Source organism: Phocoena sinus, chromosome 11 (genome assembly GCF_008692025.1).
Source record: "Phocoena sinus isolate mPhoSin1 chromosome 11, mPhoSin1.pri, whole genome shotgun sequence".
Lineage (NCBI taxonomy): Eukaryota > Metazoa > Chordata > Mammalia > Artiodactyla > Phocoenidae > Phocoena > Phocoena sinus.
Genome location: NC_045773.1, coordinates 89,447,457 through 89,474,908, shown reverse-complemented (window position 1 = coordinate 89,474,908; position 27,452 = coordinate 89,447,457). Strand labels below are relative to the sequence as shown.

General features: G+C 36.9%; 1 long non-coding RNA gene across 1 annotated transcript in view; it reads left to right on the top strand.

The window, feature by feature from the left end:
* The first annotated feature begins 2,097 nt into the window (after positions 1–2,097).
* The window catches only part of LOC116761574, a 263,648-nt gene continuing 238,293 nt past the window's right edge, over positions 2,098–27,452 (top strand). The window contains exons 1-2 of the long non-coding RNA XR_004352061.1: positions 2,098–2,260; positions 4,105–4,244. This is a non-coding gene — a long non-coding RNA (uncharacterized LOC116761574). The remainder of the gene's footprint in view (positions 2,261–4,104; positions 4,245–27,452) is intronic.

The following is a 27,452-nucleotide window of genomic DNA, read 5'->3' as shown; positions in this document are numbered from 1 at the left end:
TACCATATGATCCAGCAATCCCACTACTGGGCATATACCCAGAGAAAACTATAATTCAAAAAGACACATGCACCCCAATGTTCACTGCAGCACTATTTACAATAGCCAGGTCTTGGAAGCAACCTAAATGCCCATCGACAGATGAATGGATAAAGAAGTTGTGGTATATATATACAATGGAATATTACTCAGCCATAAAAGGAACAAGATTGGGTCATTTGTTGAGATGTGGATGGATCTAGAGACTGTCATACAGAGCGAAGTAAGTCAGAAAGAGAAAAACAAATACCGTATATTAATGCATATATGTGGAACCTAGAAAAATGGTACAGATGAACCGGTTTGCAGGGCGGAAATTGAGACACAGATGTAGAGAGCAAACGTATGCACACCATGGGCGGAAAGCGGCGGGGTGGTGGTGGTGGTGGTGTGATGAATTGGGTGATTGGGATTGACATGTATACACTGATGTGTATAAAATTGATGACTAATAAGAACCTGCTGTTTAAAAAAATAAAATTAAATTAAAAAATAAAAAAAAGAAGTAGAGGAATTGATGTGAGAATTTTTATCATAAGCAAACAGCAGTGTGCTTTTTGCCATTTGTTTGTTTATTTTTAACAGCTTTATTGGAGTATAATTGCTTTACAATGGTGTGTTAGTTTCTGCTGTATAACAAAGTGAATCAGCTATACATATACATACATCCCCTTATCCCCTCCCTCTTGCGTCTCCCTCCCACCCTCCCTATCCCACCCCTCTAGGTGGTCACAATGCACCGAGCTGCTCTTCCTGTGCTATGCAGCTGCTTTCCACTAGCTATCTATTTTACATTTGGTAGTGTATATATGTCCATGCCACTCTCTCACTTTGTGCCAGCTTATCCTTCCCTCTCCCTGTGTCCTCAAATCCATTCTCTACCTCTGCATCTTTATTCCTGTCCTGCCCCTAGGTTCATCAGAACAATTGTTTTTTTTTAGATTCCATATATATGTGTTAGCATACAGTATTTATTTTTCTTCTTCTGACTTACTTCACTCTGTATGACAGACTCTAGGTCCATCCACCTCACTAGAAATAACTGAGTTTTGTTTCTTTTTATGGCTGAGTAATATTCCATTGTATATATGTGCCACATCTTCTTTATCCATTCATCTGTGGGTGGACACTTAGGTTGCTTCCATGTCCTGGTATTGTAAATAGAGCTGCAATGAACATTGTGGTACATGACTCTTTTTGAATTATGGTTATGTCAGGGTATATGCCCAGTAGTGGGATTGCTGGGTCGTGTGGTGGTTCTATTTTTAGTTCCTTAAGGATCTCCATAGTGGCTGTATCAGTTTACATTCCCACCAACAATGCAAGAGGGTTCCTTTTCTCCACACCCTCTCCAGCATTTATTGTTTGTAGATTTTTTGATGATGGATTTTGCCATTTACTGAGTTGGGGAGGATTATAGGAGGAACAGTATTACCAGGGTGATCAGGTGCTCAGATTTGGATATATTCCTTTTGAAATGCCTTCTAGAAATCCTAAGTGATGGAGACATCAAGTAGGAAGTTGTACATGTAAATCTGGAGGTCAGAGGAGAATTCCAGATATATATATAAATCTGTAGATATTAATCTGGGGTCATCAATTTATAGATGATATGTAAAGCCTTGAGACTAGATGAGATTGAAGGTGTGAATGTAGATAGAGGAAAGAAGTCCCAGGAGTGATTCCTGGGATACTGTATCATTTAGAGATTGAAAGGTAAGGAATCTTCTCAGGGCGGAAACCAAGAAGGGGTAGCCATGAAGGGAGGAGATGAATCCAGAGAGTGTGACATCCTGGAGGCAAATAAGAAAATATCTCAGGGGACAGAAGAGGCTAGCTGTGTTAAGAACTGTTGACATGCTAATTAGGATAAGGACTAAATATTAACTCAGGGATTTGTAACTTGTAGGTCACCGATAATCTTATAGTTTATAAACTTTCATATGTGGTAGGGGAAAAATATAAAAATGGGATGAGATAAATTGAAGAAAGTGAGTATAGACAATTTCTTTTTTAGGTTTTACTGCTAAAAGGAGAGAAATTCGGTGATAACTAAAAGTGAAGTGGGAATTTCTGGCTCCCACTTGGGATGCAGAATACTGGAAAGAGACCATTCTTACTCTCACCACAACAAAAAGGCAGTTAATTGTTGAATTCACAACTTTTCTTGAACTATCAGAGAGCTTACGTCTTAGGACAAACAAACAATTTAAAATATAAGGTAAGACTGGTGTTTCTAAATAGAAATGGAATGCAACAAGCACTTGCTTACCTGTAGCAGATATTGGATTTCATTCAACTGTGCAAGAAAGTTTTAGCTAAAAAGTTTAATAAATTCTAAAGGGTGAATGTTGGCTAGCATGAGAGTATGGAAACGGTGAGAACCATAGACATAAGGGTTGTTCAGAAACACTTGCATCCTCTTCTCCATGGGTACTCATGAGAAAGACTGAGGGGCAAGCCTTTCTTGCAGTGCAGGCCCTCTGGAGAGGAACAGCAGCATTGCAGGAAGATGTAATGCCCTTCTTTCCTATTTTTCCTACTGATCAAAAACCTCCAGCTTCTGTGAGAAGGGTACCAAACTCTATTGCCTTCAGGCCACAGTTAAAAACCCATTGCAGCTGGAAAAAGGGAACAACAACAACAAAATATTCTATCCCTTAGTGGGACAAGAAAATGCTCTGGGCCCAGATCATTAGAAATCTCCTGCTACTGGTTGGAGGGGTGGGAACAGTAAGAAGTCTCCACCTCTGAGACCCAGTGACACAGCATCTGTCAAAGACCGAAGCTAAACCAGAACAACAGAAAACATCCCCCTGTTTCCACCACCTGGCTACCAAGCACTGAGTAACAAGTATTAGTGGTCTACAGCTGGGAGAGGGGTATAAGCATGTGAAGAGACCCTCTCTGAAGTGCAAGTGCAAATAAAAGACCTGAAGCTGTGGGTAGAACAAACACTGAGGAAAACCCTCTGATGAATCAACTCCTGCCCTAAGCATAAGATAACACTAAAGGAATTTGAAGCCTGTCATGCACTAGGAAAAACCACAGCAACAATAAATCCCCAAAGCAACTCAATTCTTGACTAGGTTGACTCACAGCATGCTAGAGACCTAGCAAAGGAAACAGTGTGCCCATTTGCAGGAATACATACTATTTATCTAACCCTGTACACAAGAGATGTTTGGCTTAGTCTACAAAAGATGTTTGGCTTTCAAACAAAACAACACACCAAAAGCAAAAACCAAGATAACAGATGATCAGGAGATGAAGTTAACAAAACCAGACTCATGTTATGCCCAATTGTTGAAATTATCAGATAGGGAAGTTAAAATTTTTATGATTAATACTATAAAGGCAAGAGTGGGAAAGGTGAACAGCATGAATGAACAGATGGAGAATTACAACCCAGAGACAGAAATCATAAAAAAATCAAATGGAAGTGCTAGAAAATTTTCAAAAAGCATGGTAACAGGAAAGTAGAATGTCTTTGATGGGCTCATCCATAGATTTGATAAAACTAAGGAAATAAACAGCAAACTTGAAGATAGTTCAATAGAAATTACCCAAACTAAAACACAAAAAGAAAAAAGTAAAACAAAGAAACAAGAGGCTTCAAGAGCTGTGGGACAGTATCAAAAGGTCTGATATGCATATAATTAGAATCCATAAAGAAAAAGAGAAAGTGTACAGGACAGAAGAAACATTAAAGATAAAATGACCAAGACTTTTCCAAAATTAATGAAAGACACAAAAATTATAGATCCATGGGGCTCAGAAAACACCCAGCTAAATAGTACTCTTCCCTCAAAACATTCCTAGGCAATTTTCATTCAAACTGCTGAAAGTCAAAGAGAAAGAGAAAGTACTCAGAGAAAAAAGAAACATTTATACAGAAGAGCAAAGAAAAGAATTACTATAGAATTATCTTTTAAAAACTATGGAGTCTAGATGACGATTGACATCTTTAACATGCTAAATTAAAAACAAACTTTCAACCAGCAATTTGAAACCTAGGGAAAATATATTTCAAAAATTAAGGAAAAATAAACACTTTTTTTTCAGATGAGCAAAATATGAGAAAATTCATTGTAGCAGACTACAAGAAATGTTCAGAAAAGGACTTCAGGCAGAGGAATGTAATATCATACAGAAACCTGGATTTACACAAAGAAATGAAGAGTATAAGAAATGGCATATTTGAGGTAAATGGAAATTTTTCTTCATTTTAATTGTTCTCTACACAAAAAGAGTACTATCGATGTGTTGCGTATTTATATCACAAAGCTAAAATGTGTGACAATTTAGGATTTTGGAGTATAATGTTCTAAGGTCTTTACACAATACGTGAAACAGTGTACCATTCAAAGATAGACTCTTTTACATTAAAGATATATATTGTAAACCCTAGGGCAGCAGTCCCCAACCATTTTGGCACCAGGGATCGGTTTCATGGAAGACAATTTTTCCACGGATGGAGCAGGGGGATGGTTCAGGTGGTAATGTGAGTGATGGGGAGCGGCAGATGAAGCTTCGCTTGCTTGTCCGCTGCTCACCTCCTGCTGTGCGGCCTAGTTCTCAGGCCATGGACTGCTACCGCTACGAGTCCATGGCCTGGGGGTTGGGGACTCCTGCCCTAGCACAACCAGCAAAAAACCACAAACAATAAGCTGATAGTGGAGACAAAATAGAAAATAAAAATGCCTAATCTAAAAGGTAGCAGAAAAAAGTAGTTTTCCTGTTATTCCTTCATGCCTTTTTGTAATCTATTCCAAACAGAAAAGAGTATTGTTTTTAATTTACCATTTTAATAGTTCTTAAGTGAACAGTTCACTAATGTTAAGTACATTCATGTTATCGTATAAGCAACACTCCAGAACGTTGTTTTTGTTTTGTTTTGTTTTTGTTTTTTGCGGTACGCGGGCCTCTCACTGTTGTGGCCTCTCCCGTTGCGGAGCACAGGCTCCGGACGCGCAGGCTCAGCGGCCATGGCTCACGGGCCCAGCGGCTCCGCGGCACGTGGGATCTTCCCGGACCGGGGCACGAACTCGTGTCCCCTGCATCGGCAGGCGGACTCTCAACCACTGCGCTACCAGGGAAGCCCCCAGAACGTTTTTTATCTTGAAAAACTGAAATTCTATACCCATTAAACAACCACTCCTCATTCCCTTCTCCTCCAGCCCCTGGCACCCACCATGCCATTGTCTGTCTCTATGAGTTTGACTTCTCTGGGTACCTCATGTAAGTGAAATCGTACAATGTTTGTCTTTTTATGACTGGCTTATTTCACTTAGCATGAGGTCCTCAAGGTTCTTCCATGTTGTAACATGGGGATTGAAGGATTTCCTTCCTTTTAAAGGCTGAATAATATTCCATTGTATGTATATACCACATTTTGTTTATTTACTCATTTGTTGATGGGTACCTGGGTTCCTTCCACCAACATGGGTGCATAAATGTCTCTTTGAGACCCTGATTTGGATTCTGTAGGGTATATACCCAGAAGTGCTGGATTATATGATAATTCATATTTTTTTTGAGGAACCTCCATACTGTTTCCCACAGCAGCTGTACCATCTTACATTCTCACCAGCAGTGCACAAGGGTTCTAATTTCTTCACATCCTCGCCAGTGCTTATTTTCTGTTTTTTTTTTTAATAGCCAAATAACAGGTGTGAGGTGGTAGCTCATTGTGGTTTTGATTTACTTTTCCTTAATGATTAGTGATGCTGTGTGTCCTTTCATGTGCTTACTGACCATTTGTTTATCTTCTTTGGAGAAATGTCTGTTCAAGTCCTTTGCCCATTTTTAATAGACTTGTTTGTTTTTTGTTGTTGAATTGTAAGAATTCTTTACATATTCTGGATATTAACCCCTTATCAGATACATGATTTGCAAATATATTCTTCCATTCTCTGGGTTGCCTTTCACTCTGTTGATTGTATCCTTTGATGTAACCGTGACTTTTTGAATTCAAAATAGCTTATTTTTATCCCAACTAAACTTCATGGCTTTGCATGTTTTCATCCCTGCCTAGAATGCCCCCCTACCTTCCTCTGTTTGGATAACTCCAGTGCACCCTCAAAGAGAGTATATTTTAATAAGCATGTAAGCCTTGTCCATTCTATACTTTTAAACTGCATTCTGTGTTCCAGGTTCTCCCTTTGTGACTGTTCAGCCACATCTTAAACTGTTGTATTCGCCCTGACTACACTTTATTGTGTTGACCTCTTTTGTTTCCTCTTAGTACCAAACTCCTCCCTGAATCAGAGCCTTCACATTTGATGTTCTTTCTATCAGGAGTGCCCTTTCTCAACCTCTTTATCTGCCAAATTCTCATCACCCTTGAAGTTTAAATTTACATGTTAATTTCCTCAGGGAAGTTTTCCTTCACCCTAGAGACTTAAATCAAGTTAAAGTGTTAAATAGTTTCTCACGACTCTATAATTGTCCTTCAAAACATTTATTAAAATTGTAATTATTTATTTATTATTTTAGGCTCTCTTGACAATGACCTCTGCCTAATTCTGACCATTCTAATTATTTATTTTTTTCTTAATTTTTTTGAGTTCTTTTTGATGTGAACCATTTTTAAAGTCTTTATTGAATATGTTACACTATTGCTTCTGTCTTTTGTTTTGGTTTTTTGGCCCTGAGGCATGTGGGATCTTAGCTCCCCAACCAGGGATCTGAACCGTCATCCCCTGCATTGGAAGGTGAAGTCTTAACCACTGAACTGCTAGGGAAGTCCCCCTTAATCTTAATTTTTAATCTTAATAAAAGTAAGGATCTTGTCTCTCTTGTTTATCACTTATATCCCAGTGCCTTGCACAGTGCCTGACATAGAGTAGGAGATCAGTTTATAGAATAAATGAATGAAGTACAAAGACGTAAAGAAAAGAAGCATTTTGCTTAAGATGTGGGGGAAACAGCAGTTGAAAAACACTGATATAATTATGACATAAAAGCAGCATATAGTATAAGTGTTTGCTAGATAGGAATTTAGAAAGCAGTCTATTATTTACAAAGGAGGAAACTGAGCCAAGATTTCTTGTGACTTAATTCTGTTGTCACACATCTAATAAGTAACAGAATGAAGCAGGCTGAGATTCCATCATTACAAGTACAGTGCTCTTTACAATACATGATCCAGCTTTTATAGCTCCCCAAATGCTAATGAAGTAAACGGACTTGCATTAAGTCGATCATTTGCACAGGAGTATGGACAAGGTCATCCTGAAATGGACCCCAAGTCAATTTAGCTAGGTGTTCTAGAAGTTCTAGTAGCTTCTGATGTCAGTTTTAAAGGTGAGTTCTGTGTGAGTCCTCTTCCTCTAATGGCTTTCTAACTCATAACTTTATCCATCAATTTTGCATCACTTTATATTTGCTGCCAGGCTGCTCTCTGCATCAACGGGTTTTTAATATGTATTATCTACTTAGTAAATATGTGCTTCCTTTAATTGTTTCTAATTTGCACTGCTCAGGGAAGAAAGGTTTAGAGAAGCAATCTGGGAGTGTGGAATGAGCATAGGTCTTGCATCCTGGGTTTGAATTCTGACTCTGCCCTCCAAACCTTAGTTCTCTTATCTCTGAAATACAGGGGTAATAATACCTACATCCTAACATAGGTGAAATGGATTAATGTATGTAAAGGCATGACAAATAGAAAAGTAATCATTTAATATTAGTTTCATTCTCAGCATAGTCTTTATAGATTTGGTGAACTAATCATTTCACTAGTGTATCTGTTATGATTCTAGATTTTGATAATGAATCTTTCAAGTCAACCTTTTCAAATGGCAGGGTCTGAAATTCTTGAGTTCCTGTCTTCACAATGGCACCTGCCTTTATATTTCTGACCATCGTAATTGTTATTTTTTGGTCTTCTCTACTTCTGATGTACCCTTATAATATCTTAATCAATATTCCAGGTGTGGGCCACCAAAGTTTAATAGAAGGTAGGTTAAAGTTTCTCAGTGTATACCTGTTGATGATTGATTGTTATAAATATTAAGAAAGAACTTTTCATAAAATTGATAAACTAGGAATTCATCCATTTTTTCCTCAGGTATTTACTGATCATCTCTTTTGTACATAAATTATAGTCGCCCAATTTAGCAAATATAAATACAGGATGCCCAGTTAACTAGCTGTCTTGTATTTTATTTGGCAACCCTACCATAAATATGAGATAATCTCGGTATAAGAATAAAAACTTAAGATCTGGTTTCTCTCTAAGGAATTTTTTTTTTTTTTAAGTTAAGGATATAGGCATGGACTTAGATAGGTAACCAGGTGATACATGGAAAGAAAGGGTTGCAAGTGGATGGTATATAAGTTCCTAAGGCTGCCATAACAAGGGACTCCAAAATTGATGGCTTGATATTACAGAAATTTATTTTCTTACAGTTCTGGAGGCTAGAAGTCTGAATTCAGAGCGTTAGCATGTTTGTTCTTTCTGAGGGACTCTGAGGGAGAGTCAGTTCCATGCCTCTCTCTTCTAGCTTCTGGTGATAGCCAGCAATCCTTGACACTCCTTGGCTTGCAGATGCATCGCTCCATTTTCTGCCTCAGTCTATACATGGCATTCTCCCTGTATATCTCTTCTCCTCTCCTTATAAGGACACCAATACTATTGGATGAGGGACCACTTAATTACCTCATTTTAACTTGATTACATCTGCAAAGACCCTATTTCAAAATAAGGTCATGTTAAAAAGCACCAGAAGTTAGGATTTCAACATATCTTTTTGGAGGACACAATTCAACCCAAACAGACGGTGTGGATATTGAATGCCATAGAGTTCAGAAAAAGAATTATCTGTTTTGGATGGAATGATGAAAAAGGCCCACAGTAGTGTCAAGAATTAATTGAGCTTGACTTTGAAGGGTGGGGAGACCTTGTTGGAGAGGAGGAAAAGGGCTGGAAGTGGATGATGAATAAGAGAATAGTGAAGGGACTCATCTTCAAGGAAAGGAAGATATTTGCTGTAATTTACTAAGGATAATCACAATCATGCTGCAGACTCTGAGAAAAGCGACAATAATTAAACTTCCTCAGCTCAGAGAAGCAGCAGTGTCTTTACAAGACAGATTTTATTGGTGTCCAAGTTTCCTTTCATGTCTAAAATTCAAATTGCTCAGTGTTAATTAGGTTTTGGCACCAACCCCAGAGATACTAGAGGGACAAGCCTGGGAAACTACTATAGGCAACCTTTGTATCCCTGAAGAAGGCACTAAGCCAGTTATACTGGAACCAACTTGGAGATTATATTTTAAATAAAATATTTATGTAAAATAAGTGTAAACTGTAAGCAATCAATACATTCTCACTGTAGTTAGAATACTGTTTACTCAATAAATGGTCAATCTTTCTGACTTTTTAGGAGTTATCTGTATAGCACAGTTAGTCTGGATGAAACAAAGACCAGAAAAAAGGCTTTATAAGCTTTATTGATTGTATGAGAAGCCAGTGTAGAAGCATGCTAAGCTGGTTCTGTGTTTTTGTGAATGTGTACCATATTATGGCACACCATAGAATGTACCATATTTCTATATAGACTAAAGGTTTTAGACCTAGATTTCCAAATTCTTGAAGGCAAGTGAAAATCAAGTTAAATAGCAATTCACAGAAGAAATAGAAGATTAAAGGGACAAGCCAGAAGAAATGCAGGCAGTGGGCTCTTTACTCTTTTTCTGTTCCTTTGATGGGGACTTTTCTGGATATGTGTATAATTTCTCACATTTTCCCTGCTATAATTAGTCAATTAAGTTTATGTGAAGCTCTTTTTTTAAAAAAATGTCAGTTACCTTAGAACTTAGTAAATTACTGAAATGCTACAGGACTAGGGTTTTTTTTTGGTTTTGTTTCAAAAATTCATTTGAAAAGAAAGGGGAAATCTAATAATTGGGATGAGCTCTTGCTTATTCGTTTTTAAGTTACCTTTTCCCCTTGTTGCTGCCCTTTTTAGTCACTAAAGAAGGAAGTGCAAATACAGGGATGGACAGTGAAAGGAACCTCTTGAATCATTGTGTTACTTACAGTTCTGTGATATTTGCTGCCAACAGAGATTTGGGTTTGTAAGGCTAATAACCACAGATCTACGTGTGTTACGTTGTCAGTTGTTCAGATAAACTACCACAAGGCTGGGGTCTTGGAGACTGAAACAGTCAGATGTACTCAGTGAGAAAATAAGGATGTGCCTGCTTTCCATTCAATATATCGTTTACAAAATTAATTTTTAATAAAAGAGTGAACATAAATATTTTATTCAATTTATATTGTTGAATCTATGTAAAGCTTAGTGCAAGAGTTAATCAATCAATCAATCAATCATGATTAACAAGAAACCTAGATCCAGTTGCATACCTCGTCCGTAATCTGCAATTTATATCAGAAAAGCTTCTGCTGTCTTGGTTCTTTCCAGGCATTGGTAAATCTGACTCAGCAGAACTCCAGGAACTCTGTGATCCCCTGCACTTTGGCTGCTGACAAAGCCCCTGGAGCCTTTCTTCTGCCAGACACCTTTATTTAAATAATCCTCATTCTGGAAAGAATGTTTTCCATGCTTACCACTTATCAAGTGAAAGGCAGCATTTGTCTTCCTAACTTTTAAGGATCTCCCCAGGTTCCTTTCTTAATTCCAACGTTACTAGCTTGTGTTAAAATTCTACATCCCCAGGTTATTTGTGATAGATATGCACATAGCTGGGGCCCTTATCTGCACAAAAAGGAATAGCAGCTCAGGATTAAAAAAAAATCCTCCTTTCCCCTATGGGACTAAAAAAATCTTTTTTATTTTAGAACATCTTAAAAACATATAAAGGAGAAGGGAAAACAACCCAGAGTATCACCACTTAAAGGCAACTGTTATCAGTATTTTAGTTTATATTCTTCCAGTCTTGCTGCTTCCTGCATATTTTATTTTGTAAACTAGTTGCATTTGTATTCTCTCTAAAATGGTGTGTGTGTGATTTTTTTTTTAAGCTAAAGCTTTTCATCAGAAGGGGTATAGTAAGGTCATGAATGCAGGAATGTGAAGACAGAGTGTGAGAGTTCCAATTCTTATTCCTCTGTTTTTGTAAACTCAAGGAAGTGATTCAGCTTCTTCAAATCTTAGTTCCCTCATCCATAAAATAATCTTGGGATAAACATCTTTGTGTGAAAAGATTTTTCTGTAGTTTAGTATATTTTCTGACTTAATTCCAATAAGTAGCATGACTGGGTCAAGCAGGGTGAACATACTGTAAAGGTTCCTTTCCAGAGGTGTTGTAGCTGTTGAAGTTTCCATCAGCATGGTATAAACTGGGAGGGATAATCATAAATCATGGTTTTAAGCCTCTCTAACCTTTAGGATGGTTTGTTGTGTCACCGTAGAAAACCAATACAGTGAATTAATACAGAGGAAACACAAGCTCTTTGGTTTGAAATACTCCTTCTTTAAAAATTAGCAGCCACTAAACATTGGAGCTGTCACTGACAGCTTTTTTCAAAGTGGAAATACAGTCATAGAAGACAACATTCCAAATTAACTGATGAAGAGAATGGAGAGGTGAGAAGCAATTAAGAAATGAACGGGATGTAAAATTTAACATGGGGTTGGTGGTAGAGAGAATTAAGAGACCTGGTAAAATGGCCATTAAGAATCAGTTTGGTACAGTATGCAAGTCAAGGGTTGAGGTGACTTGGGGATTTGTGGAGTCTAAAGGATAGGGTGTTTTGAAAGGACAAATTAAGGGTTAAATGACTTTTTGCCTTGAACGTCTATTCCCCTATAGATTGATGGATCTTTGTGTCTGTCTCATATAGTATGGGGGGCCAACATCGGAGGGCAGTGTTGATATATTTCACATACATTGATTTTGTATTTGGGTAATTTAGTAACATAATTTCTATGTATTTCTGTGCCAATGGTGTTTTTAAAAAGTATTATCTTTGTGAGCTTTGGGATGGGTACTAACTCCAGATTTCATTTTATTTAATTTGCAAATGCATATAAGTAATTGGAATTTAAGATTATACACTAGAGCTACATAGGATGTAGCAGAATTTAATTGACTTAAAATACACTAAATGACAATATGAAGAACATTCATTTTATTTAGTATTTTATAGTCACTGTTTATCTTTTTGGTAGCCCCCTAACTATACTGAGTTTATGAATATTTCTGAGGAAGGTGGATTGACAAGTTTATGGAGAAGAAATTCTCTTGAAATGCTGCTAATGAAACCATCAGCCAATGTTCTAGACAATTGAGAGGCCAGATCCAACTCCTTTGAGCTTTCTTTTGAGGGATGAGATCTCAATATAAAAATTAGTATTGAGAGACTTTTACTTTTGACATTGGATATATTACCACTTTCTTTCCACTTCCAGTTTGCAATCAAAGTCATCTGTTGCTCCATTGCAGACTGTTTATTTTTTAGAAGGGTTAAGATTTTTACTACATGAACTTAATTATGTAATTACGTAACAGATCTGGTAACTGCTTCAGAGGAACCATTTTAATCTATGGGGTGCCTGAGATAGTCTTTAAAGAACATCTAATTACATAATTACGATGTCTAATAGACTAGAGTAACGGGTAGCAGGAATATCTTTGGAGCCATAAGAGAAATCTTATGGCCTTTAGGTAGGACGTATAATATCAGTTATGAAAATAATCCCTCCATTATGTCATTATGTAACAGCACATAATGGCAAAGGAGATATTAATGCTGAATATAATAAATATTACATGCATTTTGCTCTTTTGACATAAATGACTTTCTTTAATTTAAAAAATATGTAAAATCAATTGAAGATATCTTTATCCTGTGAGAAAGAAAAAACTATGATATTTTAGATTCAGAATGACAGTGACATTTGAAAGAAAAATTTTAAAAGATTGTAAATATATCAAGTTAATTACAGAAACATACATATTAATTTCAAAACTACAAAAAAGCAGTTAAAATTTCAAAGACAGACAATTTAAAATAGTATATTCATATATTTGAATCTGGCATACTATTCTTCCTGAGTAGTAATGAAAAAAAAATCAGGAATAAAACTAAAACATGCCAGCACCTTCAAATACTATGATTGCTTTAGCTATATGCTGGGGGTGAAGGTTTTGTTGAAATCTGGGCAGTTCATCAGAAGAAAAGTGAATTTTAATCAAGGTTCATGTTGTTCAAACATTTTGGTGTTGGTGATATCATTCTTTAATATCTATTTAGGAATATATAAGCAAATACTAACATTTTGACTCTATTTTATATAACTGGTAAAAATCTGTCTTGGTTGTTTTATGAACAAGAGGCTTTTTTGTTGTATGTTTTAAATTTAGGATACATTTTACAAAAAAAGCCCAGAATCTATCAAAGTATAACATGGTTGGAGAGTCATTACCCATTAAAAAGTTTCACACCAAAATATATCTGATGACAAAACAAACAGACAAATAAATACAGGACATGATTGACAATGGGTCCTGATACATACTAAATCTACTTTCCCTTTGCTTTCTATTATTTTTGTTTGGTCTGCATGAAAACTAATACATATGCAGGGAAAATTCTAAAACTGTCTGCCATAAGCATAGGCTTATATTCTCTGAGACCACTGGTATGTAGAGAAATAGTTGGCATCTGTAAATGAACATTTCAAATGTTTCACAGAGCCAGCAATTTGGGGAAGGTTTTTTCAACGAAATTTTGTGATAAAATTATCCAAGTTTTGGTCATGACAAATATTTAAACAGTACATTTTTAAATTCACCTAGGGACAGTTATCAAAATACGGCCAAAGTGTTTACATGCCTTTATATTATATCTTATTTTAAAAAGTCAAGTTTTGCTTGGTATGTGTAAACTCCCTATCCTTACATATCTTTTCTTCCCCCCAAAAATTTGAATGGTGTTCAAAACCCACTATGTTGGATTGAGTTCTGCACATGGGAATATTCATATTAACATCTCAAGCAAATGTAACTTCTCATTTTTGAGGCCTGAAAATATTTCCTTAACTAATAAGTATCAGTTCATTATTCAAGATGGACAGTATATATGAACTATGTTTCACATATGCTAGCCCCACACTGTGGGGTAATACTTAATGCCCCTCTCGCTCATCAGTGTTCTCAAATAAAACACAGCAACCACAAGCACAGTGACATAGCCTGTATAGTTAAAGTCATCCTTCTACTAAATGAAAAGTAAGAAAATTCTGGATATGACTAGGAGGGAGTAACGGGACCAGATTTGCTTTCTCACCCTAACTAACTAAGAAATCAGACAGCATATATAAAGCAATTGTTATCAGACATTACATGGCAGATAGCACATGATTATTATCCCTGATTACAGTGAAAGCTGTATGACTGCCCCGGTTTACCACCTAGAGCCTGTATACTCTCTGCTGTGCAGGGACAGAGGAAGCAGATTAAAGCCATGGAATCTCACTGAGTCTTAGAGACATTGATTGGAATAGGGAGGCCAAAATATTGGAGCAAAGGAAGCTCCACAAAGACAGAGCTTGAAAGATCTGCAGAGATGTCCCCTTGAGTCTTTGGCAGAGTACCAATCTGCTCATGAATGAGAATAAACTATCCAAAGCTGGCAAAAGAACCACTGGAAATAAGTAGGCTGAACAATTCCTGAAGCTAACCATGGGCTGAGAGTAGTTTCTGTTTGTGTCAGATTCATGAAGTTTCATAATAAATGAGGCATTGGGTAAAATACTTAGAGGAAAATTATCTTAGTTGTAGGGTCAAATTATCTCTAGAATAAAGGCCACTCTGGACCTAACCTAACAAAGCTTCAATCCTATACAGAAACAAAGTAAGACCAGGTAATCTAACTGAATCCCAGACAAAGAGGTCAACACCATTTAAAGGAATACAACAAAATCCTCCACTCCACAACATAAAATTCAATGTCCTATATACAAAAGAAAATTGAAAGGCATACAAAGATTTAGGAAAATATTACCCATAAAAAAATCAATCAGTAATTCAGACTCGTAAGTAATAGAAATGATCAAATTAACAGACAAGGATGTTAAAAATAACTATTATAAATATGCTCCATATTCGCTCATTAAGGTTGAGATTGAGGAGAGCATGAACATGATGAGAAATGTAGAAGATATAAAAGGAGTCAAATGAATCTTCTAAAAATTAAAAATAAAATACATAGAATGAAAAATACACTGGTTTGGATTAATGTCAGATTAGACATTGCAGGAAAAAAAATCAGTGACCTTGAAAACGCAATAAAATTTTTCCAAATGAAGTAGAAAGTGGGGTGGGGGAAAGAATAAAAAAAAAAAAGAATAGAGCACCAGTGATCTAGGAAACTCTCAGGCAATCTAACATACGTGTAATTGGTATCCTAGAGATTAAAAAAAACAAAAAAGGAAGAAGGGGAAAGAAACATATTTGAAGGAATGATGACCAAAATTTTTCCAAATGTGATAAAAATTAGAAATGTACAGATTGAAAGAATTCATTGTACGCAAAGTAGAGGAAATTAAGAAAAACAAACCAAGGCACATCATAATTAAATTGCTGAAAACTTATAATGAAAAGAAAATTGTAAAAATAGCCAGAGAAAAAGACAAAAAGGAACAAAGATAAGAAGGACAGCTGACTTATCACTGGAGGCTACAAAAGCCAAAAGACAGTGGAACAGTATCATTACAGTACTAAAGGAAAAAATAAAAGGACCTGTCTATCTGGTGGTGTTGAACTCAGTATTTGGTGACTGGGAGGATGGATTGTGGTAGATTTTATGACTCATGATCCTTCCTACCAGGGCATTATGCAACTCTATCCTGTTCAAATTAGGGGTGGCCATGTGCACGAATGTCTTGGCCAAAGAAAAGTGGTAAAAGTGTGTCATATGTCACTTTAGAGCAGAAACTGTAAGAATAACATGTATCTTTTCTTTTTTCCCTTGAGACAGGCAATGTTATAGGTAGAGGCAGGTCCATCAGCCTGGGATATGGAATAATGATAACATGAAGCTGAGCCATAGCTGACCCACAGATGACGTGGAACGGGAACAAGAGATTTAACTTGTCATAAACCGTTTTGATTTTAGAATTGTCAACACAGCCTAAGCTTGACCGTCCTAACTGATACAGGCAGCAAGATTAACTTGGGGAAACTAGGGCATATTCACAGCATGAGACTCTAAAAGAGAATACTCGCACATCTTGCAAAGCCCTCAAATAATACAGTGCCAACTATGCAAATATTTCTAATTTAGAAGAATGGTGATTGGTACCTTAAAGAAACTGAAGCAGATAGCAAAGAGCTCACTTGCTAGTCCAAATTTCAAAAAGATGGAAAAAAATAATAAGCAGAAAGAAACAGACCCAAGACAAATGTAAGAGAATGAAACCATACTGTAAAGCTTCAGAGAAGCTAGAATACCATATGAAACTTGAAAAATAGCTGAAGGCAATAGAAAGATTTGGTTAGCAAGGAGAAAAGCAACAAAAATGTAGTTTTTATGCTTTGAGTTGATGGTGTAATATTAAGGGATGCATAGAAGTAAGCAGTTCTTAAAAGAACTAACTGAAAAGGCCATTAAAGACACGTGGAAAAGAAAGGAAGTGTAGGATAGGTAAAGAGGGTACAAAAGTACATAACTGTGTAAAAGGAGTACAAATCCATGGTTCAGAAACACTGTATCCTAGTGCTTTTCAGGGATTATTTCACTGGGATTGCTGAATGGCTGCTGATGACCTTTGATTACATTCTCTGTTCTTTGTTGATATATAATATAGAAATGTGATTTTTCTTATTTTGTATATTGATTGCATGGCATTGCAGAGCGCTTTAATTCCAACACATTAAATGCTTTTGAATTTTTGAACTAAGCAATATTTGTCAGCCAAAGTGGTATATTTTTTACTTCTTTGCAATTCTTATAATTTTAAAAACCATTTTGAACTGGGTATAATGTTCATTTCTCATTTTCATTTCTAAATTTTAACCTTTAAACATATTGTCCACTGTGGGGTTTTTTTTTTTTTTTTGACAGATATGAGATTATGGATGTTTCTTCTGTTTTCAGTTTGCTAAGACTTTCTTTCCAATCACAAAGAGGTCTTAGGATATTAGACTTGCTTTTCCTATATCTATTTGGATATTATTTTTTCTCATTTTAACAGTAAAAATGGATAGATATTCAAATTTTAATGAATACTTGCATTCTTGGTATAAATCCAGTTGGGCCATGATGTTGTGGTGGCTGTTTCTAATACGTTAGATTTTTCATCTGTATTCAAAAGTGAAATTAGCCGGTAATTTTCTTTTCTCTTTGATTCTATTTTCGGTATCAGGTTATGATAACTTCATAATGAATTAAGATGGATTTATTTTTAAGTTTTCTTATTCCTTAGAATAGGTTATATGAAATTTGGAATTTTATCTTTCATTGAGTGATTGAAGCAACAAAAAAAATTATCCAGACTTCAATTTTTCATCTTTTTGGTATAGGTAGTTTTTTACATTTTAAATCAATGTATTTAATGATTATGGCTTTATTCCTTATTTTTTAAAATAGAGTTTGTTAACTTGAGCAGTTTTAGGTTCACAGAAAAAATGAACAGAAGGTACAGAGATTTTGTACATACACTGCCCACACACATGCACGACCTCCTTCACTATCAAAATCCCTCACAAGAGCAGTTCATTTGTTATAATCAGTAAACCTGTGTCTACACATCATTATCACCCAAAGTCCATAGTTTGCATTAGGATCCACTCCTGGTGTTGTATATTCTATGGGTTTTGACAAATGTATGATGGCCTTTATCTACCATTACAGTATCAATATAATGTAGTTTCACTGCCTTAAGGTTTTGGGGGGTCATAGTGTATATTTTAGCCCCAAACTTGCTTGGCTTAAATTACTGGGAGAGACTGTTTTATCTTACTTGGATTTGATGATGAGACAGAACAGTGTCTTTTTCTCTTTTTTTGTTAACAGGAGAAATTTTCTCCAGCCGAAGCCTTGAGCAAGGGTATAGCCTTGTGAAGATTTAGCCTTTTTTCAGTTGGGAACTGGGGGTATTTTCAAGTCACCAATTTGTATGAACTCAAATTTACCACCACATACTATTAAAACTCAAGTCTCCTAACCACTAAATTTCCTATAAATTCAGCTGTGCATTTATAAGAATGTTTGTTATGCTTATTTCCACAGAAATTCTAGTTTCTTATTTTTGGCATGGGGAAATTTCTAATCTGCCATAATCTTGCAAATAGAAATGCTTTGGGGTCTTAAAAAGTTTCAAGATCCGAAGAAATATTTAATAATGGGGATGCATGATTTATAAAAAGTAAGAAAGAAATGAAGAAAAAAGTATTCTATGGGTTTGTGATTGATTGGCATGTGTCAGTTCTCCAGAATATTATAAAGACACTATTAAAAGATTGGTGGGAAATACTTAAGCAAAAATCACTAGGGTTCAAATTGACTTATTAAATATAAGTTTTAAGACGAATATCATTTTTGGACGAGGTCACTCAAGTTAGAGAGTGTCAGACAATAAGGATTGTGTCTGCAACATTAGGAAACAAAGAATGATCAAAAAATTTAAAGGAATCAATGAGTGTGGGTGATGGGATTGGTACTATGTATCTCAATTTGAGGGAGACTTTTGAAAAGAAGTCTTACGCAATCTTACTGGATGAGCTTTCAGTGTAGCAGATGTTGGTGCCCTGTCCATATCCCCTCAGCACTCAGCATTTTGATAGCTCATTACTGCAAGCACCTGCCACTTCCTGCCTGAGGACTTATCGGTCCCCAGCAGTGTGCTTGGCCCATGTATAGGCCAGGGAGTCAGCGCCTTGTCAACAGCCCTAAGTCATTGAGAGACGAAAGTCCATGGCTCTGTAACCCAGTTTTCTCATCCCTCCACAGAGAGTCCTGTATCGGCTTCCTTACTTCCCTTCCCTGCTTCACTTCTCACTCTCCTCCACCAGCACTCCCTGAGGAAACTTTCCAAATAAACTACCTTTCCTTAAATCCAGATTCTAAGAGACGAAAATCATTTCATAAACCGTTAACAATAATTGTTGTTAATTGGTTTCTGTCAAAAGGGATGTTTCTAATGATACCCTGTGAATGTAATTTTGCCTTATCTTTCATAATTTCATAAATAATTGAATAAAAATGGAGAAATTTTCTTAACAGATTTGGAGATGACATCGTATAGGTACAGGAGGAGATGTAGTGAATATGTTAGATAACAGAATCGGGATCCACGTAATTTTTAATAGGCTGAAAAACAGATAAAATCTAACAAGGTTTTATATTGATAGATTAAGATCCTGCAGTTGAGTCTTCCAAATGTGTGATATTATCATTATGTGATAATATTTTAGAGCTATTGGTTAATAGTAAAGTTAAAGATAGTTAACACTGTGTGTAGCTGCTGAAAATGCAGATGTGATTTTGGGTTAGATTAATGAAGCAATATCTAGACCAAAGGAGGTGATAATTATGTTTAAGTCTGTAATAAACAGACAATGATGTTTTGAATATCATGCTTTTCAAAGGACAGAAACAATCTAAATGCTAGAGGAGGAAGGAGGTTGAAGGCAGTTGGAAATGTTATATGGAAAACGATGAAGTAAATATGGTTGTTAGGCATCAAGAGAAGAAGAATCAGAAAACATGATAATTGTCTTTCGCTGTTTAAATATCTGACTGGTGGGAAAGGAAATAGACATGCTTGAATGACCTTAAGAGTTATTCGTATCTGTATAACCAGTGTCTAATCCAATGCTTGCATATCGTAGGAGCTCAGTAAATGTTGGACAAATGAAAAATTAATGGTACTGCATGTACATCTCGTTTAACTGTGCAGTTGAGAGAGGACACGTACTCTTTTCATTTTTCTGTGTTCATCCATCCTTTTGTGTATCTCATATTTGAAGTCATTCTTTGGGTAGTGAAGTCAAGATAGAGGACCAATTTTCTGCTCTATGAAATGTCTCCCAATAATAGTGATTCTGTAACTGCACACTGTAATGATTATGAGGTCGATGCCTCCTGATAAATACAGCCTCCAGTTTCCTACTCTCTTTCATATAAACTGTCCCTGAGTTTATTATCTATAGCAGTGGCAAAGGTTTGTGGTAATGTTTGCTTCAGTCTTTTGTCCTGCCTGTTATATTTTCCTTTTGTATTTCCCTTGGGTTATATCATGCTTCAATACATTTAAATCTTAATATAGCAAGTGAATTTATGACATAAGGGAATAAGCCCACTGACTTCTATTATTCCCCACCTCAAGTTTTCCCCTATTTCCCAATCATTTTATGCTTTCTTAACAGCATATTTCAGACTGAGAATCAGATGAAATTGTACGATAAAAACTGTATAACGCATTTCTTTGTTTATGCATTTTGGAGTCCTTTTCTTATCTAGTCCAGTGAGACAAATGGTTCTTTTTACAGAGGTGGCTACCTTAAATACCTAGGCGCTTGCTTATTGTGGAGTTACGAGGAAGCTGGCATCCTGCTGTACATCCTTCAGGTCCCGGTTTGATGGCCCTTCCTCTCAAATGTTCCTCATGACTCCCCACATTAAGCTTAGCGGTATCTCTGATGTGCTGCATCAGACTTTGCAACCCACTGTTTGTAAAGTCTGTCTGCACATCCTACCAGAGAGTAAAAGTTGCATCCTCAGCACTTAATACTGTGCCTAGAACGTAATAAGCGCTCACTGACCATGTGATGAGTATTTGTTCAGAACAATACTTTTTCAAAAGGTGCTTTTGACTAAAGGAAGCTATTTCTGTTATTCTGTTTCTAATACTCTTTCTCATTTTGTTTTATATCTCAGCATAGTTGAACCTACAGTTATAGCCAGTTGTATCCCTGGATTACTATGCAAATTTTCCACATGGCTTTACACTTCTCTGTGTTCCTAAGAGGCTGATCCACTCACAGTATTTCAAAAGCAGATTTTGAGAAAACCTAGACTTGGAAGATGCCCCCTTTTTGTTTTGTTTTGTTTTGTTTTTGAAAGCTGTATTCAGAGGTGTAACCTTGCACAAGTCAGCTAGCTTCTATGGACCTGTCTCCTCACCCGGAAAAGAAAGGAGGACTGGATAATCCCTAAGGTGAATTCAAGAGAAAACATTCTTTAATTCTATGATTGAAAACAGTTTTCAGTAAAACCTTTGTAATTCCTTGCCCTTCCCTCCCCACCTCCTGCAAAGGCACCCTGATCATTTTTCCTTTTCTTTGGGCCTGATTGTCTCTTCTTGTTTATGGCTGCCACTAATTTGCTCGTTTGCTTGCTGGAAAATAGCTAATTAAAACCCACTTCAGCTAACAAGCTGACTGGGACCATGCAAATGTCACTCTCTGCTGTCTGCTATTTCCGTTTGTACTTTACATCATTAGTGTTTTTTTTCCTCCCTCTGTTATAATGAATGCGAGGATAGATTTAGCGCCCTCTTCACAGGTGTGCACTGGTACAACGGCCACCGTCCGGGGAAAGCGCTGTCGTTTTACTGCACTTCAGCACTTTGAGTGTTATTACCCCTGACGGTTAATGGTTTCAGACTACATTGCTTGTTAGTGCTAGATTTTTGAACAGCTTCATCTATCTTTTTGTTTTTACAGTGACTGGCCGCATTAAGTATATGTATCTGAGCTATTAGTCCCGTCAGTTCATTGCATGCATTTCATTTGGTGTAGGATTCTTTTTTCCTCTGTAAAATTAGTATGTATTGTCATCCATATACTTCAGCACATCGACTTTTGTTATAAGTATGCTGTCATCATTGTGCTTTCACACATTTGCTAATTTATTGTAGCTAAATTAGACCTAATATTAGCAATTTTGCAGCTGTTTCTTTAGAATATACATGGCCATATATTTGTATGTTATTTAGTAATTATAGTCCACAGCAAAAGAAAATGGACCTTGTTCTCAAGAGGGGGAGAGGGGAAAGATGGAAAAAGGGGGTTCAATATAAACAAATTCACCTGAGAGCGAAAAAGAGAGCAAGGAAATGAAGAGAAAAATGCATTTCAGGAAAGTTAGAAGGAGTAGATTGCAGAGAAAACAAAGAGCAGCGAATGCTTTTGTAGGATTGTGCGGTTTGAAGGGCACGTGTTTTAGGTCTGAGACTTGCAGAGAAGCAAGCATTCTCTGGGAAGGAGTTTTCACTGCTCTACCCTTCTGTTACTGTGAATATGCTACCTACTTGAATAGCCGAGCAAAAAATACCAGGGGGAAATGATGGTAGGGATTTTGTGTGAATTGCAAAGAAAAGGAGACGAGCACAGCCTGTGTGCGTGCTTTCATGAAAACATGGTATTCAGTATACTGAGGTTCAAGGCTTAAATCATTAGGTTTAAAAACATGCCTGAATAGGAGACTGTGAGGATAAGGAAATAAGAATGGTTTGGATCTTTACATTGTTCAGAATAATAAACAGCTTTAAACTCAGGTTTTCACTTTGTATCTGGAGATGATATTTGAAGGAATATGAAAAAGAGTGCCTGCAATGTGTACTCTGTGTGTGTATGCACACGCGTGCATGTGTGTGTGTTTGTTTTGCATTTTAATTAGGTTATGAGAGTTGGACATGATACAGGCATCTAAAATTATACAATGTCAGTTTTGGTATAGTATATGAGGCAAGATGAATGATCAACAAGATAGATCCTCCTAGGACACAAACTGCTTGGTATGAATCGTTGGGTATTTTGTAAAGCCACCTGGGTACTGTTTAATATACTGAGTTAGTAATCCATTTAATGGGACCCTCGTGGTCTAAAAGGATTCATGAGTTGTCCCCAGGGTTTACGGGCCTATTCCTAGGAGGTAACTTACTAGGAGAACCTAGCTCAATGAGTACTCGTTGTTATGAAAATATTCTATGTTTTAATGGATCCAAAACATTATGTACAATGGTTAAAAACAAAATAAAACAAAACTTATAATGGCTCTGATGTCTTGACCTTGAGAATATATCCTAGGCAGGTCAGGTCTATTTTCCTAGGGGCAATATGTTACTTAGTATATTAGAGATTTGGGCGTAGCATCCCTCTTTGATATTCATATTTTCATTCCCATCAGGTCATAAGAGAGAGATTTCTGTTGCTGACTGTGCCCCATTCTGACTGCCCTCTTCTGCTTCTTCCTTAGTAGGGCTGAATATCTCATTTCTCTCCTCAGTTGATCAAAGCCTGCTCTTCAGCTCTTAGAAAACAAAGCAAATTGAAAGGGCTAAAATATTTTGTAGTGTTAGTCCTCACTGGGGTTTTATATTTTTATAAGGAACACTCGATTAAACTTAAAAACGTGATGTTCCAGTAGTGGAATTTGGGGGAGAGTCAGTAGGTGGGGAAGCAAAAAATTTGAGGGTTTTGGAGCTTATGAAATCAACGCATGTAGAGAGTCATGGATTCATAAACCTGGCTTTTTCCCTTTGAGAAGATATTGGTCTTATCAGAACTTGCAAGGCCATCAGTGAACCTAACCCCAACCTCATAGACCATGGGGACAATTCCAGTTGGGATTTAAGGCGATGTTGATTTAATAAATAAGGGTTGAAAGTCAGAGACAGCAAACATCCAAAAGCACCAATAGCAAGTGAAAAAAAAAAACCTATGAGGTCCTCTTCATGCCTTGGTATTGTTCCTTTCAGATCACATTGGATTGAAGCACCATGTGATATGTTCTTTGCGTAAAGCATTTTTTGAGTACAGAGCTCAAGTAGAATTGAAATGACAGCAGGAGAGTGCCAGTCATTCTCTTGATAATCCTTTGCAGACTCCAGGCCCTTAACCCACAGGGATCTACTGCTTTAGCCTACCTTTGCCCACTGGGACAGCTGATGTTGAACACTGACTCTACCACCTGTTTTGAGAATCTAAAATTGATTAAATTAAAGTCCTCCCCCGCCAGTCTACCTCCTCAGGTTCATGGAAACAGAAGACTGCTCCCACTTGACTTTTTTCTCCTAATCTCTATAGCTCCAGAGCAAGCTGCTCACCCAGATACCAGGGCAAAAGAAGATGGTTGATAAAAGCGAACAGTAGACTTTGAGATTTGCCAAATTTTTTGAACGATTTGGTGGCTGCTTCTTGGGACAGATTCAGAGACAACATTTAACTCCTTGACCATTCCAGGCTGTATGGCATGTTGTGTTGTGTGGTGATCAGAGACACTTTCAGTCATTTCTTTTAGAAGATATGGCTTTGGTTTGATTTCTTACTACACCAGCTTTGCCAATTTTATTCACAGGGCATTGCCATTTTTGCTTTACATGTTTATTGGTAGTTAATTATTGAGTTTTAATTCTATGTAACTCTGGGTAGGGTTAATCCACCAAATATTTATTGAGAACTATGAAGTGCCTGGCATTTGTATATCTTTCAGGCAATTATGAGATATCAAAAGGCCCTTCTGACAGAAAATTAGTCTCTGAAATAATATTTTGTAGGCTTCATTTACAACCTTTAATTTTCTGCCTTCACATGATTTACATGGGCAACATACTCATCAGTAACCTTAGTCCTTACATTCTCTGCTTCTCAATAGGAGATGAAAATGGAGAATGGGTCAAGATATTCCACCCCAAGGTGATTCAGGATCTCTTGGGCATAGAGAACGTGGGATAGTTTAAAAAATCTCTCTCTACCCCTGCCTCCAACTTTTCAATGTCAGGCCAGAGATTTTGATCTGTCTCTTTACAGGGTATAGCTGGTGTGTCTATTTTTTCATTTGGAGAATTATGGCATTCTAGAATGGATACAAATTAATATGTGCATCAGTAGGAATTAGCACGTTGGATATTTTAAAAGCAAGCAAATAAATAAAACAAAAACAAACACGATATTACCGCACACGGTTTCTAGCATGGGGAAAGCAATGTCCTGCTTGAAGAGGTCAGCCAATGGGTGCATTGTAAACTAGGCTGAAAAGTAAAAAAATAAAATCTATTGGAGTCCTGGTGAGCTGCTGCATTAGGGATTCTGTGAAGCCAGATAGAACATGGCTGCTTACTGGCTGGGGAGAAGCATCAAAACTATAGAAAAACAGTTTTCTGAAAGCTTGTGGGGCCCAGAGGTCTGACCTCATGTTTTTGCTGTAAGTCACCTCTGTTCTTAGCAGGGCACTGTGTGAGGACCTAGCTCTTGAATTTCCACATTTACTCTCTTGGGCCTATTGTCTCAAGAATTTTATGTGTGTGTGTGTGTGTGTGTGTGTGTGTGTGTGTGAGACATGTCCAAATTATGTATATGCTCATGTTAAGTAGCTAAAAATTAACTTAAAATATCCTCCTAGAGATCAATGTGCTGAAATGAAAATGCAAGCTCATATAGTACCTCCCCAAATTCAGATTAACCAAGGCTAAAAGATCAGACACTTAGGAAACTCTTTGGTCTTCAATTTCTAGATGTCTTCCAAATGTCAAGTTACAGGATAAAATTACAATACCTTCCTTCACCCTAAGATGTTACCATAAACGGTGCTTCTCAAACTCTTCTACTGAAGCAATCTTAAAGTGTTCTCAATGGCAGAGAAAAGAGAGCAAAGGATGGTCATCGTGGAGGGAGAGGAGGGTAGTTGTAGTCAGATACCAGCTGCTGCAGAAGAGAAAAAATATTTTTGGAGTCTAATATTTTATCTTAACAATTAATGTGAATTTTTCCATTCTGTTTAACAGTACATTCATGGTTCTTCTAATTTTAAATGTTTTCAAAAAAATATTTGAATACAGGAAGAAGTCCCATACTTTGGTGCTTTAATGATTAAGGAATGACCTATCTGAAAAAAAACCCAGCTGCATAGGCACACTTGTATCCAATTTTGGAAAAACCAACTTAACTTACCATTGGTTTTTTAAAGGAAGTCATGGGAAAAAACTAGAAAGAAGACAGATGAATGGGAAATTTTCTTAAAGATCGTTGTTTTGATTGTCTTGGGAACAGAGAATATGACAGCTGTTAATTTAGGATTCAGAGTGTACTTCAATAGAGGTAGTTTTATACTGGTCCACAAGATTTAATTGTAAGAGCATTTTTCTTTTCTACTATTTCAAAACTTTCTATTGCCTAGCAAATTAAATTGGTTAGCCTACCTCTTCTTCTAATCAGTGACTCTTAGAAGTAAAGAAGCTGCAGAGAAAGTTAGGTCCACGCTTTTGACATAGCAATCTGGGGAGCATGGACCAATGAGGGTTAGACCCTGTTTTTGTTAAAGAGCAAGAGGAGGGAACCTGTGGGATCCGAACCACAGTTGTGAGGTCTGCCTAGTGCACCAGCCCCTCTTTACTGCTCAGATAGTGCCCTTACAATGAACTCAAACCCTTCAACTCTTCCCGGACAGAAGCTTTGGAAGGGACTCGTCGGCAGAGGGCACCTGGACTGTGAACTCCTGCTGTCTTGGGACCTTGGGGGGGAAAATTGGTATGGGGTTGGGAGGGCAAAGACGGTTGGTGTCACATTCTTCTTCGTCCAAGCACTTAACAATGTTGCCTCTTTTCCCTTTATAGAAGCGTCTGCTGCTAAGAAGGATCAATTTCATTGTTTCGTATGCCAGGGATAGATTAGTTCCCTATTTTGAATTCCTCTAAATAGCCTGAGACCAACTGAAACAAACCAGTAAACAAACAAACAAACAAATGCAATGTTTATTGGGTCTCTTGTGTTTAAGGCTTTGTGGTATCCACTTTCAGAACCCCACACAAAATGGTACCAAGTAGATATTTTTGAGGTATAGCCTTCTCCAGGACATATTATAAACTGAAGCTAACTTACCAATCAGGCTGACCACACTCATTCACTCAGGGATATTAGGAACTTGGTAGATTTTGATGAATATACTCTTCAGGAGCTAAATGCAATGTCACTATTGAGTCACAGTTGCTAGCTACTTTTTAACATCATTTTGCAAACTGAAAACCATTGTGAATATATTTTCTTAAGATGAATGGAGATAACGCAGATTTCTTTGGAGCACTAGTTATAAAGACTAATTCTACAGGATAAGTGCTCTGGAAGTAATGGGGGCCCGTAGTCAAAATGTCTCTTTAAAAAGGAAAAGGGGTGAAAACAGGTATCTCCTTGCTTGGGCACAGTGTGTGTGCTTCTGACATGGGTCATTTTGTCATCTTTGTTTTATATTTCAAAGTCTAATGCAGTAGGTGGACACAAGGAAAATTCAATGTCTGTTGAGTAAATGAACAGAATGACTGATTTCAGTGTTATTATAATGAATCACAGAAATTCTTCAAACTCAGAGCCTGATTTAGCTGTCCATCCTATTCTGATCCTAACTGATATGATATACTGAAAAGGGCCCAGCATCACATCTGTAGTATTCTTGACAAAACCATATAATCTCCACCTAATCGTGGGGAAACATAGACAAATAC